Raw genomic sequence first — 12,844 nt, 5'->3', positions numbered from 1 at the left:
CCAGCGCCTCTACTGCCTGAGCCACTCAGCCCGGAAAGAGACTGACTGTTAACGACTTCATGTTATTAGCTTTGCTGAGTGATGGTTGGGTTCAGGATAGGAAAGGGGGCTCTGACGATGAGGTTATGGAATTGAGGGGACGGTAGCTCAAAAAAGTATGGAAACCACTGTTTTAGATGTACAAGGAATTCCTCCAACTCAGTGTAAAATGAGCGTAGTTGGCAACAAGTTGAACCTTGCGATGTCTGAATCAGACCCGTAACGAGTTTGTCCCTGATGGCGCCTACATCCAATTCCTGCATCGCAAGGAAATGCTATATTAAGTACTATTGTTTCGCTGAGCGTATAAAGAAAATATAATGTTATAATCACACGCCAATTTAAGACAACAAACGATGCTCGGTCGAGGAGAGTTAGCACGTGGAGCACATCTCAGAATACGTATGATACGAACTACAGCTATTCTCGTTTCAAGGGCACTGCACTTTAAGGGATAATAAGGGACATCCAGCATTGTCTCGAAAGTAAGAGGACTGATTGCGTGATGATTCATCCTATGTGTCATCAGCATAGGCCATGATTGAGGAGGAAGGAGAAGCAGGATGGCAGTGATCGCAGTAGTGGTTCTAATGGTTTATAGTATTTATTTATTTATTTATTTATTTATTTATTTATTTATTTATTTATTTATTTATTTATTTATTTATTTATTTATCCGTTTACCGTCCAGCGTTGGTTCTTCCCTCGGACTCAGCGAGGGATCCCATCTGTACCGTCTTGAGGGGAATGTCCTGAAGCGTGAGACATTTGGTTGAGGATACAATTAGGGAGGAGGACCAGAACCTCGCACATGCGGCCTCACCTGTAATGTTGAGCAGGAGACTTGTGGGGGATGGTAAGATTGGAAGGGATAGGCAAGGAAGAGGGAACGAAGCGGCCGTGGCCTTAAGTTAGATACCATGCAGAAGGAGCTGGAAAGCACGAAACCACATCAAGGATGGCTGAGGTGGGAATCGAATCCCCTTCTATTCATTTTACCACCCGAGACTGAGTGAACCCCGTTCCAATCCTCATACGACTTTTCAAATTACGTGGTAGAGCCGGGAATCGAACCCGGGCCTCGGGGGATGGCAGCTAATCACACTAACCACTACACCACGGAGGCGGATTATTTATTTATTTATTTATTTATTTATTTATTTATTTATTTATTTAGCGTATGGTGTTTAGTACCGGGAGTGTCCGAGTACATGTTCGGTTCGCCTGGTAAAAATATTTCTATTTGACTCCCATGGACATCCTGCGCACCTGATTGTAAGATAATGGTTATGATAATGAGGTAGGGAGAGGGTGAAACCTGGTGTCGGCACATAGCCTACTCCTGTCGAAGAACAACAAGGAATCTGCTTAAGGTTTAATGTCTGCATCCGACGAACAATTCACCATCAACAACAGCGTAAGCCCTCACTCCATGTGAACATTGCGGAGAGGTTTGAAATTGAATCCAGGCTTTCGGCAAGCCTACTAGTGATTGATTAAAAATTGTATGCCGCCACCTCTCCTTCCTTGCCAGTCAACATTCTGATGGTGAAACCATAGCGTATGGAAAGAGGAAGGAAATGCTCTCACGTGCTTTATAGGCGGTGACGGCAGACTGCGCTAGTGTAGCTATGGCTGCACCACGCTGCCCGCGTTAATACTATAAGCAGTCGCGCCAATACACAAAACGTACACGAAACAGAAACCTTTCAAGGCTTCCACTTGACACCTTGGAATTATTTCGTTTCATATTCCACGTGTGTTCATTCCAGGAATGTTTGAACGCAGGAGACTGGTTAACACACTAATGTAATTGCTTAATGTTATCCTCTGAAAGATCTGAAGATCAGTAATTCTGAAATGACTTATGAAGTATTAAGATATACTTGAAACTACTATGATTTCATTTATTATCTTAGGCATATACAAAAAGTTTTAACTCGCCCATGAAGGCGTTAGTTGTCCGAAACCGAGGAGAATTTTCGGGACGATTTCACTGATTTGGACGATAGCAACTTTCTTTATTGCCTTCGTACGGAAGAAGAAGTGGCACTTAATATAATGACACTGATTTTCCCACAAGGTCATATCTGTGATCACTGTTGAATCCAAAGTCTGTGGGTCCGGCAACATTAGAGGCTATGCTGTCCAAACATGCGAAAAATATATCCCCGATAAATTTTGCTCTGATCGCAGTTTTTCTGAGACGACCTCTACCACGTACAATAGTAAATCTAAACGGTGAAGGATATGTCAAGTAGCGGACGCCTTTCTTCGTGCCACAAACTTTAGTGAGGGACTGAGGGTATATATTGCCAGTGGAGGCTGAGGTGGCTGTTCACTACGAAGGGTGCAGGCGATGGCTACAGAAAGTGAAGGTAAGAACAAGTAAATTGAAGACTAAACGGAGGACAAAATTAAAGAAAAAATAGTACACACGAACTGGGAAGTAGTCTTGGCTACTGAATGTATGATTCGAAGCAGTGTATCGATTCATTCAAGTGTCCGAGTGAATCGATTCACAGGAACGGCGAGCTCACGGCACACGATTCAGCTTACTCCCAGCGGACAGTGCTGAGTGGCGCACTCACTGGACGTTGACGGGGAGCCGAGCTTCCGCTGCAGCGAGACAGTGAATCATGGCACATCGAAAGAATCGTGAACGAGCGCGGCTCAGTGAGACACATGATACACACGGCTCCTTATCGGCTCACTGGACACGCGGAGAGCCGAGTTTCCGCTGCAGCGAGACAGTGAATCATGGCACATCGAAAGAATCGTGAACGAGCGCGGCTCAGTGAGACACATGATACACACGGCTCCTTATCGGCTCACTGCAGCGAGACATACAGTGAGCCATGCTACACTGAAAGAATCGTATACTATAATGAACTCTCGAGCTCAGCTCATTTGAAAATAATACCCATTTGCATTCACTGTTCTCTTCTTACAGGGAGGTTTAAATAATAGATGGCTTTATTTGCAATGTTAAAAAGGTAGTCACAACATAATTCTGAAGTAGCTAGTAAGTAGGTAGGCTATTAGGTTATACTATTTATTAGTTTAATGAATCTTAGTATTATAACTTAGTTGACATTTGACAATTAAACTCGACTATGAGTCATGCTCATGACCACTCAAAAGTACCTGTTTTATATTGGGAAGAACGGCTCAGTATTCTCTCAGTGCATATGTCACATCGTTGCACAAGACTTCAATCATATGTGGACAGACGCAATAACAGTATGTTGAATCAGAAAACCAGCGGGCTACTGTACATCTCGGGTAGCCTATACAAAATATGACGATTTAAAAAAATCCTCAGCTGATAGAAAAATACTTTTTTTAAAATGACTGAGCGAGTTGTCGTGCGGTTAATATCGCGTGGCTATGCGCTTGCATTCGGGGGATGGTGGGTTCGAATCCCACCGTCGGCAGCCGTTAAGATGGTTTTTCCGTAGTTTCCCCATTTTCATACCAGGAAATGCTGGGACTGTACCTTAATTCAGGTCATGGCTGCTACCTTCCTAATCCTAACCTTTCCCACCCTGCGTCGCCGGAAACCTTCGATGTATTAGAGTAACTAGCATTTTTCCTAAGAAAGGAGTTCATAGTATGAAGACCAGATGGCAGCTGCGAGCACTGAATGCTGTTGCTGCTGTCTTACCAGCACATACTACACAGATGCAGTAGGAGCGGTGACCAATGAGCCGTGAATCGGATCACTGTATCGATTCAGTAACGTGAACGGAATCAAATGAATCGATTCAGTAAAATGAATCGAATGTCCCATCACTACTGGGAAGATTAAAGAACTCTTCCTTAAGAGGGAAACCTCACCAAACCAAAATAACTCCCGTTCCAAAGGGGGTTTTCAAATTTTTAGGGACGGCAAGTTTGGAAAAATGTGTGGAACACCTCCTGGCTTTAAGCTCTACCTTATTCTTGGAATTTCAACATTTTTTCCCATTAACAATATACGAGTCTACCTGCGTGATGATACCTTCCGAATAATAACACTCACAAATCCTGGACTTCCGCGTAAGCAGCATGTCTTTTCTTGGGATTGCTCTAGACAGCTTAGAGGAATGCTCCTCATTTCAGGTGGTGAAATGAAATGTTTACCTTTATTTGACCTGTAACCAGATCGACATCCCGGCTCAAAGCGGGACAGCATTTCCACACTCACTATATTCCTCAATATAGTTAATATACTAAAAAATCACTCCTGTGACAAGTAAAAACGCGCGCACCCGGTATAAACAATGGCACCTATACATCCAAAGCGATCGTTGCGCTGCAGTGGCAACTCTCCGCATTCGTAACCACTCGTTTCTCCATTGCTCTAATGGGAAGCGAGTCAAAGTACTCGCACATCTTATTTCTGTTCACTGTGCTGAAACGTTTTTCCACCAACTGAATAGAGTGTCGAATGGACTTCTTTCCGCCCCTCAAAAATCCGACTATCTCTGGCGGGTTTGAACCCGCTATCTCTAGCCTTGATCCACAGAGGCAACTTACGTCTTATAGTGATGATGGTATAGGACAGGGAAGCTAGGACTGGAAAGGAAGCTAATGTGACCCCAATATTTTCCTGGTGTGAAAATGGGAAACCACAAGAAACCATCTTCAGGGTTACCGGTGGTGTTCGAACCCAATATTTCTCGAATTCAAGCTTACAGCTGCATGGCCCATGCCAAGTAGCCAAATCATTCGGGGAATGAGTAAAATAATAATAATAATAATAATAATAATAATAATAATAATAATAATAATAATAATAATGCCATTGGTTTACATCCCACAAAATACTTTTTGGGACGCCGAGGTACCGCAGTTTTGTCCCGCAGAAGTTATTTTACATACTGGTAAATGTACGACACCAGGCTGGCGTATTTGAGCACCTTCAAATACCACAGGACTCGTCAACTCGGAGTCAGAAGTCCAGCACTCTACCGTCTGAGCTACTTAGCCCGGCGTAGAAGAATGATGTTATCAGTCTAATCTGTAGTACTTTATTTTACTTCAGTTTATAACCGTATCTTGAGTCATTCTATGTGTTTGACAGTGGATTTAGTTATAGCTCCACAGAACCAACCATAATAGGATCAGCGAGTCACCTTGAAGTTACCTGTGAGCTCCTATTATTGCATTTCTCAAGCAAAGGCAAGTGCCAACCATTTTACATTGCTTCATTGGATTCCGAGCAGCAGGATTTGTCTTCAGTGGATTTTGACGATCATTTTGTTCCACATTTTATCAGTATTAGCTCTGAGCAGCTGCGAAGACATGGTCTGGAAGAGCTTGAACTCTGCTATGACAGAAACCACCTGAAATCAAATATTCTTCTTCCAAAACTCAGTTATGTGCTTTTCAAAACCGCACAGCAGAGAAGCTAACAGAGAACTAGATGCGTCGTAGTGCAATCAAAAACTAGTTACAGTAGCTACTAGGCACAGCTCCATCTCACATCCGTAGTAGTGCGATTGCCGATGTAAAAAGAACGAAGCAGCGCGACATTCGTCACTCGCTTTATGGGCAACAATCTGCTACTCCGGGACTTCGGTCCCAAAAAAAGCTTCTTCAGAAGAACAACTCCATAATCTTGCTCTCCACAAAGTGCAAGATTACAAGGTGGAAGGAGGAACTAAATATGCCTCTGACTGAGGTAAAGGAAGAATTGCCACCAGAATGTGATATGCAGTATACCATATCTCAACCGTTTACGTGTTGGTATATCCAGATGTAAGGACAACTTAATGAAGTGGGGATTTTTTTTGTGCATCAAGAGACATCATTTGTGAGTGTGGCGACACTCAGAATGAGGAACATATGCTAATCACATGAGTCAGTCGTGCTCCCAAGAAGATCTATGGGTTGTCAATACCAGAGGTCTCCACGCTGTTGAGTTCTGAAAGAATCGTGTTTTATCTGAACACAGAAATGAATGAATAATGATTGAAGCTGCGATGATGTCATGTCATTTTTGAGACATGAAAGTTGGAGTTCTCCAGGATCGTCTTCTAGCTTGGACATCTCCTACAATGGTGATCTGAAGATAGGGTTGCCAGATTTCCGGATGGCAAATAAGGAACACTTCCATTTGCTTGCCATATAGCGCTAAATTAAGGCACCATAGCCATGATTAAGAGAAGAGACCAGGGTTATATTAACAAATATATACCGGTAATAATATAACAGCGTCAGAGTGAAATATGTAGTTACTTAATTTATTACAAACTAATAATGCGTTAGTCTTTACATTGAAATTAACATTTCACAAGTACTTGTCATTTGAAGAAGCAATTTGTAACAGTTCCTTAGTCAACAAAACTTTCTTGAAAAATTCCTTACAATTCTCATCATAGTTGAAGTACACAAGAAGTTCATATTTTATTAAATCTACTGAGCGTCTGTTTTTCTCATCTCTCCATTTTATTGCCATTACTGAAAATACTCTTTCAGTATATGCATTCGATAGAAATATACTTAAGACCCACCTACCTGGTATTGTTTTACTTAGGACAGCTAGTTTTAGCTTTTCACCAACACCACTCTCACCAGAAAATCAAATTGACTATTTCTGCAAATTCTCAACACATATCATCAATATTCATTTTTTCCAGTAAACCTAGTGTCTCCACTAACTTTAAAATCTTGCTGAACTGAGGTGAGATTTTTTAGAGTTATACAATTCATCAGTGAATAAACATTAAAATCATCACTAAAATCAAATCAGTTACATAGATACTTAACACAAACCTCATAGACATGTATAAACTCATTTTCACAGACCTTAACTTCCCCAGTAAACAAATCATTCAATTTACTTAATGTGCAAGTCACTTTGTAACCAAAAATTTATTTCCCCCATTCTCTGTTCCTCTTGCATTTTCAAACTTTTAATAACCTCACTGACTGTCAGATCACTCTTTTCAAGACTAAGAACTGCCTTATTGAAAACATCTGCTAAATGTATCGAAAAATGTAGATACAATTCTACTAGAAGTGTTTGCTTACCAGAATCTGATTCTGAGGAACCTAACGAATATTTCTTAATGAATACTGGACAGTCTTTAACACTTGAAAAATAAGATACTATCGCTGGGAGGTTTCTCAGCAGTCTTTCAACAACAGGCTTTATAGAAAGCCATCTTGTTGGCACATGTCTTAACAAATTAGTGTATTTAATATTAAGAAACTGAAATAATTATTTTAAGTGTAAAACTCTTTTTGCTGAATTTGAAAAGCAATTGAATACCGGTACTTTAATTATCAACATTTCAATATCAATTGACATAGAATTCATCCCAGCTTTACATGAATTGCGAACAACATGTGCACAACAATTAAGACTTAACCAAGGTTGGATTTACTGGCTTTAGGTGTACATATACAGAATGTTTTTCCCAAAATTAGAATTTGTGTTGTCAGCAGTATAGCTTGAAATCTGGGACAACATTAAACCATGTTCCGAAATTCTGTTATAAATTTGTTGAGACATTTTTATAGCACTTTCGTCCGCATCTTCATAGAAGTCTATTACAAATGTATAGTTTTTCGTCGAAATACCTCACAGCTAATGGGAAACACTATGAGAGAGAGCAATTTCTTGTTTACCGCACACGTCCTGCTTCCGATCTAGTGATGGGTAGTTTGCGAACGAACTAGTTCTCGGGAACTACTTCACTCCCACGAACTGTGAAGTGTTTACTCGTCTCTCGAGAACTACTTCGCGAACTATATATACACAGACCAAAGAACATAACAAATGAACTGTGAAGTGTTCGCTCGTCTCTCGAGAACTACTTCGCGAACGGTAAAACTTCACGAGTGTGAAGGGAATGGGAAGGAACTTGTTGGCGGACGAACTACTTCAGCGGTGCAAAGTGCTCTGGCGGGAAAATTACACATTTTAAGTAGTTCGCGAAGTAATTCGTAAAGTAGTTCTTTCTTGGGAGCGAGAGTGTTGGAGTCTAACGTTTAGCGCCACCGACGAGAAAAAGTTGACCAACGCTCAGATGTTATAAATTCATGTTTCAGTCGGGGGATGGAATCACCACCAAGAAAAGGGTTCTCTTACGATAACAGATCAGCGTTTAAAACATCTCATTTTCAAGTCGACAATATTTCACAGAAATTTTTGTTATCTTTGAAAAGAAGTAGATTTTTCCTACACTTACATTCCTGAGGGTTTGGGGGCGGGGGAAGAGAGTGTGAACTGACATTACCGGTAATAGGAACGTTCATCTCTGTAGCATCTGTACGAATGTTATAGAGAAGTGCACCTGCGTGCTACCTGTTGTCCACTTTGTGTACTTCCTCGTTCTGGAAAGCTCGCGAAGCGATGAAGCCTTGTATGAAGGGAATGAGAAGGAACTTGTTCGCGGACGAACTACTTCAGCGATTGCAGAGTGCTCTAGCGGCAAAGTTACACATTTTGAAGTAGTTCGTGAAGTAGTTCTTTCTTGGGAACGAGAGTGAATGAACTAGTTCCCAGAGGTGAACTGCTTCTTCCCATTACTATTCCGATCACATTTCAGGAGACTCATGCTCTACATGTCCGCTAGTACCGCTAGCACACTGCCAGAGGCGCTGTTCTCAACTGTGATGGCAGATCATTGGTCAGAAATCAGAATTCAGAATATTTTCATCATAACCGCGCACTTTTTCGATACTATACTATTGTCTAAACCGCGATATTTAAAAAAAAAAACGGAACATTGGGCTTACGGTTTGAAGGGTGCACCATACGCGGAACAAAGTGAGAAAAAACCGTATTGTTCCGGGCAAAACCGTACGTATGGGAACCCTATCTGAAGATGATGTTTCTTTTCGTTCCGCAATGTGTGTCGCATTCGCATCCCCAGCAAGGTGTTTGAAAAAAGTGGCAAAAGGGGAAGAATAAGGAGGAGAAGAAGAAAACCAGTGCATTTTTTGGAGTGCGCCAACCAACGAACTAGAATGAAGACTACAGAGTGGCTAATGGACCGCCATTTTTGAATCTACTTGAACGCCACATCCGCCATATTTCATGCGATTAAAACATATGGGTGTGGTGATGAAGCAAGTACACAGGCTGCGGGAATTAATACCGTAACACATTCTTAATTAAGAAAGCATTCAAAGGTGCATGTCTTTTTAAAAGGACGTTGAAAATACAAGATATAGGCTGCATACCTTACATACTGTATCTGTATTGTATAAAGAAGGGAAATTAACACATTTCCAGTAATTATGAAAGAAATCACAATATACTGACATAGCAAATTTAGTCCTGCTTACATAGAATGAAAATATAGAACAGAAAACCATGAACAAAATAATATAGAATTTAATGTACCCAGTATAGTAGCCCCTGCATATAAAGGAAAGTGATAGACATAAAGCTGAAAATTACAGGCCAGTTAGTTTGACATGCATTGCATGTAAGCATTGGGAAAGCATTCTTTCTGATTATATTAGACATGTTGCAAAATTAATATCTGGTTCAATAGAAGGCAGTTCGAGTTTTGGAAGGGTTATTCCACTGAAGTTCAACCTGTAGGATTCCAGCAAGATATAGCAGATATCCTGGATTCAGGACGTCAAGTGGACTGTATTGCAATTGATCCGCCTAAGGCATTTGATAGGGTGTATCATGGGAGACTACTGGCAAAAATGAGTGCAACCGGGTGAGTTGGCCGTGCGGTCAGGGGCCCGCGGCTGTGAACTTGCATCCGGGAGATAGTGGGTTCGAATCCCACTGTAGCGAGCCCTGAAGATGGCTTTCCGTGGTTTCCCATTTTCACACCAGGCAAATGCTGGAACTGTACCTTAATTAAGGCCACGGCCGCTTCCTTCCAACTCCTAGGCCTTTCCTATCCCATCGTCGCCATAAGACCTATCTGTGTCGGTGCGACGTAAAGCAAAAAAAAAAAAAAAAAAAAAAAAAGAGTGCAATTGGACTGGACTAAACAAAAGAGTGACTGAATGGGTGGCTATATTTCTAGAAAATAGATCTCAGATAATTCGAGTAGGTGAAGCTTTAGCTGACCCTGTAATAATTAAGAGGGGAATTCCTCAAGGCAGTATTATTGGACCTTTATGTTTTCTTATATATACAGGTGAAGCGAAATTCACGCACTCGGGCGTCGCAGAGCGACTCCTCACATGCCAGCAATAAAAAAAATGTCTCTCACAAACTTTCGTCCTGCGAGTATATCCGGTAGAAAAAGGACGTTGAAGAGTGGCAATCTGGCAACACTGTAACCACATACATGGTAACTACCTCTGTCAGCACATACTAGTTGTGCTGTACAGTTGGTGCAGTGGATAGAGTTTTGGGTTAGCATGCAGGAGGTCGAGGGGTCGATCCTGGGTTGAGGCACTTTATTTTTTTAATTTGCTAATTTCCATCGGACATTACATAGGTACTGTAATACAGTAAGACACCATATTTTAGGACACATGTATCCTGCATCTACAACATTTTGTAACGCTGAATACAAAAAATACGTGATTAGACAAATAAGAAATAGACAATTGAAACAAATGACCTGTCATAGGACAGAATAACTACACATACAATATCACTTTTGAGATGTTAAAGATGATAGCACAGTACAATAACACCACATCTACTTGTCATGTACATACTACATGTAATGCAGTTAGGATTGCGCAGCTGTGAGCTTGCGTTCTGGAGATGCCCCAGGGTCAGCTGCCCTGAAGATGGTTTACTGTTGTTTCCCATTTTCACACCGGGCAAATGCTGGGACTGTACCTCAATTAAGACCATGGCAGCTTCCTTCCCACTTTTAGCCCTTTCCTATCCCATCATCGCCAAAAGATCAACCTGTGTCTGTGCAACGTAAAGCAAATAGAAAAAAGTTATTAATTGTTCCTAAATTTAACTGTAACCCCTGTTTGAACTCAGTACAAGTGACACAAGGTGTGAATGTGTGCAAGAACAAACCATGTGTCACATGCTTCAGTGCCCTCTGTACCCAACTCTTGCATGGAGGATGATCTCCTTCAAACCACTCCGAGTGTATAGGACATTGCAAAATGCTGGGCATGTATAATATGACTTCACATGCTATGTTTTGTGTTCTTCAAACTGACTTGTACATTTACCGTAAATTTGTGTGTTTTTGACTCGAGTATAATATATAATACTACTTGGATCCCTGCTACGGTTGTCTGATTGTCAGTAACCACCATCCAAAAAAATTAGATTCCCTTCATGATGTTGTCAATTTTTATTTTTGTTTACCTGTGGTTTACCTGTGCGTACTATGGCCGCTTGATGAGAAATCGCGTGCATGCGGAGTAAGGGGTGCGTAGGGTAAGCTTTGCTGCTGCGCATGCATCAATCTCAAGTCCTGACAAGAAACATCGGTTCCGTCCGCGGTGATTCTTGTGAACTAAGGTGCTGCTGTGAAGTTTCAAATTGGTAGTGCAATAGTGCTTTAGTTACATATTTACTGTAAGTACTGCATAATGAACAGTTTAATAATGAACACTTAATAATGAACCAGTGCAAGTGACAACGAATGAAATCAAAGATGTTTTTAGTTTAGAATAGTTTTTAATTTGTATAATTTTAATCTTAACTAACAAACACAACCCCCCCAATCCATCCTCCCTCACCACTTAAACGTCTCTTACTAACACATTCTAATTTTAATTATGAAATGTTTTATGCTTTTTCACCTAAGCTTTAAGCGAAACAACTGATGATGATTGTTAAGCAATTGAAACATGTTCTATAAGTTTTTAATGACATAAATTTAGCCGAAGGCTAAATAATAAAAAGGTATCGATCAGGTGGAACCTTTTACTTAATCGTTATCTTGATTACAATATCGATACGGAATGAAGTGGATAGTATGTAATAGTGATTATCCTATTTGAGTCTCATTGGTCGAAAAAAGTTTCACCAACAGAATGTTGGCCGGCAGAGTAGGAAAGGTGGTGGTATACAATTTCTAATCACTAGATTGCGTGCCAAGGCGTTGATTCAGTTCCATACCTCTCTGTAGTGTTCATATGGAGGGAGGGCATATAACTCTGTTAATGGTGATTTGTCTGCTGGATAGGGACGTTAATCTTTGAGTGGACCCCTTCGTGTTATTTGACAGGAGTAGGCAACGTGCCGAAACCAGATTTCACCCTCTCCCTACCTTGGTATCATCATCCCACATCCAGACGTGCAGGTCGCCCATGGATATCAGATAGACTGACCAGCACCAGATGTGCCGAACATGTCCTCGGACACTCCTGGCACTAATAGCCATAAGATAAATAAATAAAATGTGGCAATATTTTATGCCAGCTTTCATGCATTTCTAGCCAATTCATCTGGATGAACAACTTTCAATAGCCACCAGTGAAACTGCTTAAATACAGTCATATTTAACATATTCACACCCAGCTGCCATTTAATCAAGCAGCCCAGCAATTCTTAGATGGCAAGCTAACTCACTAGATCTGTGGTAATGTACAGATTTAACTTAGTGCTAATTCTATACTATATTCTCTAAAAATGTAAAAATTTGTACAAACTTTCACAAAAGGATCTAGAACATTTTTTTCCTTTAAAGACAATTCTTTATTTCACTCAGTGCCACTTGAATTCAAACCATGCACTTCAGAAACTACCCCAAGCTGCAGTAATATGTTCATCTGCCCACTGTCTACCAGAAAACTGATATACTGTGTCATCTAATGTACTTTCGAACATAAAAAGTTGCTGCAAGTTAAAGTTCGACTAAGATTGAATATGGTATTTCACATATGTGAAACCTAATCCGACCATGGT

This window comes from Anabrus simplex, chromosome 9 (genome assembly GCF_040414725.1).
Source record: "Anabrus simplex isolate iqAnaSimp1 chromosome 9, ASM4041472v1, whole genome shotgun sequence".
NCBI classification, from domain to species: domain Eukaryota; kingdom Metazoa; phylum Arthropoda; class Insecta; order Orthoptera; family Tettigoniidae; genus Anabrus; species Anabrus simplex.
The sequence above is the reverse complement of the archived record's forward strand: the minus strand, read 5'-3'. Positions refer to the sequence as shown.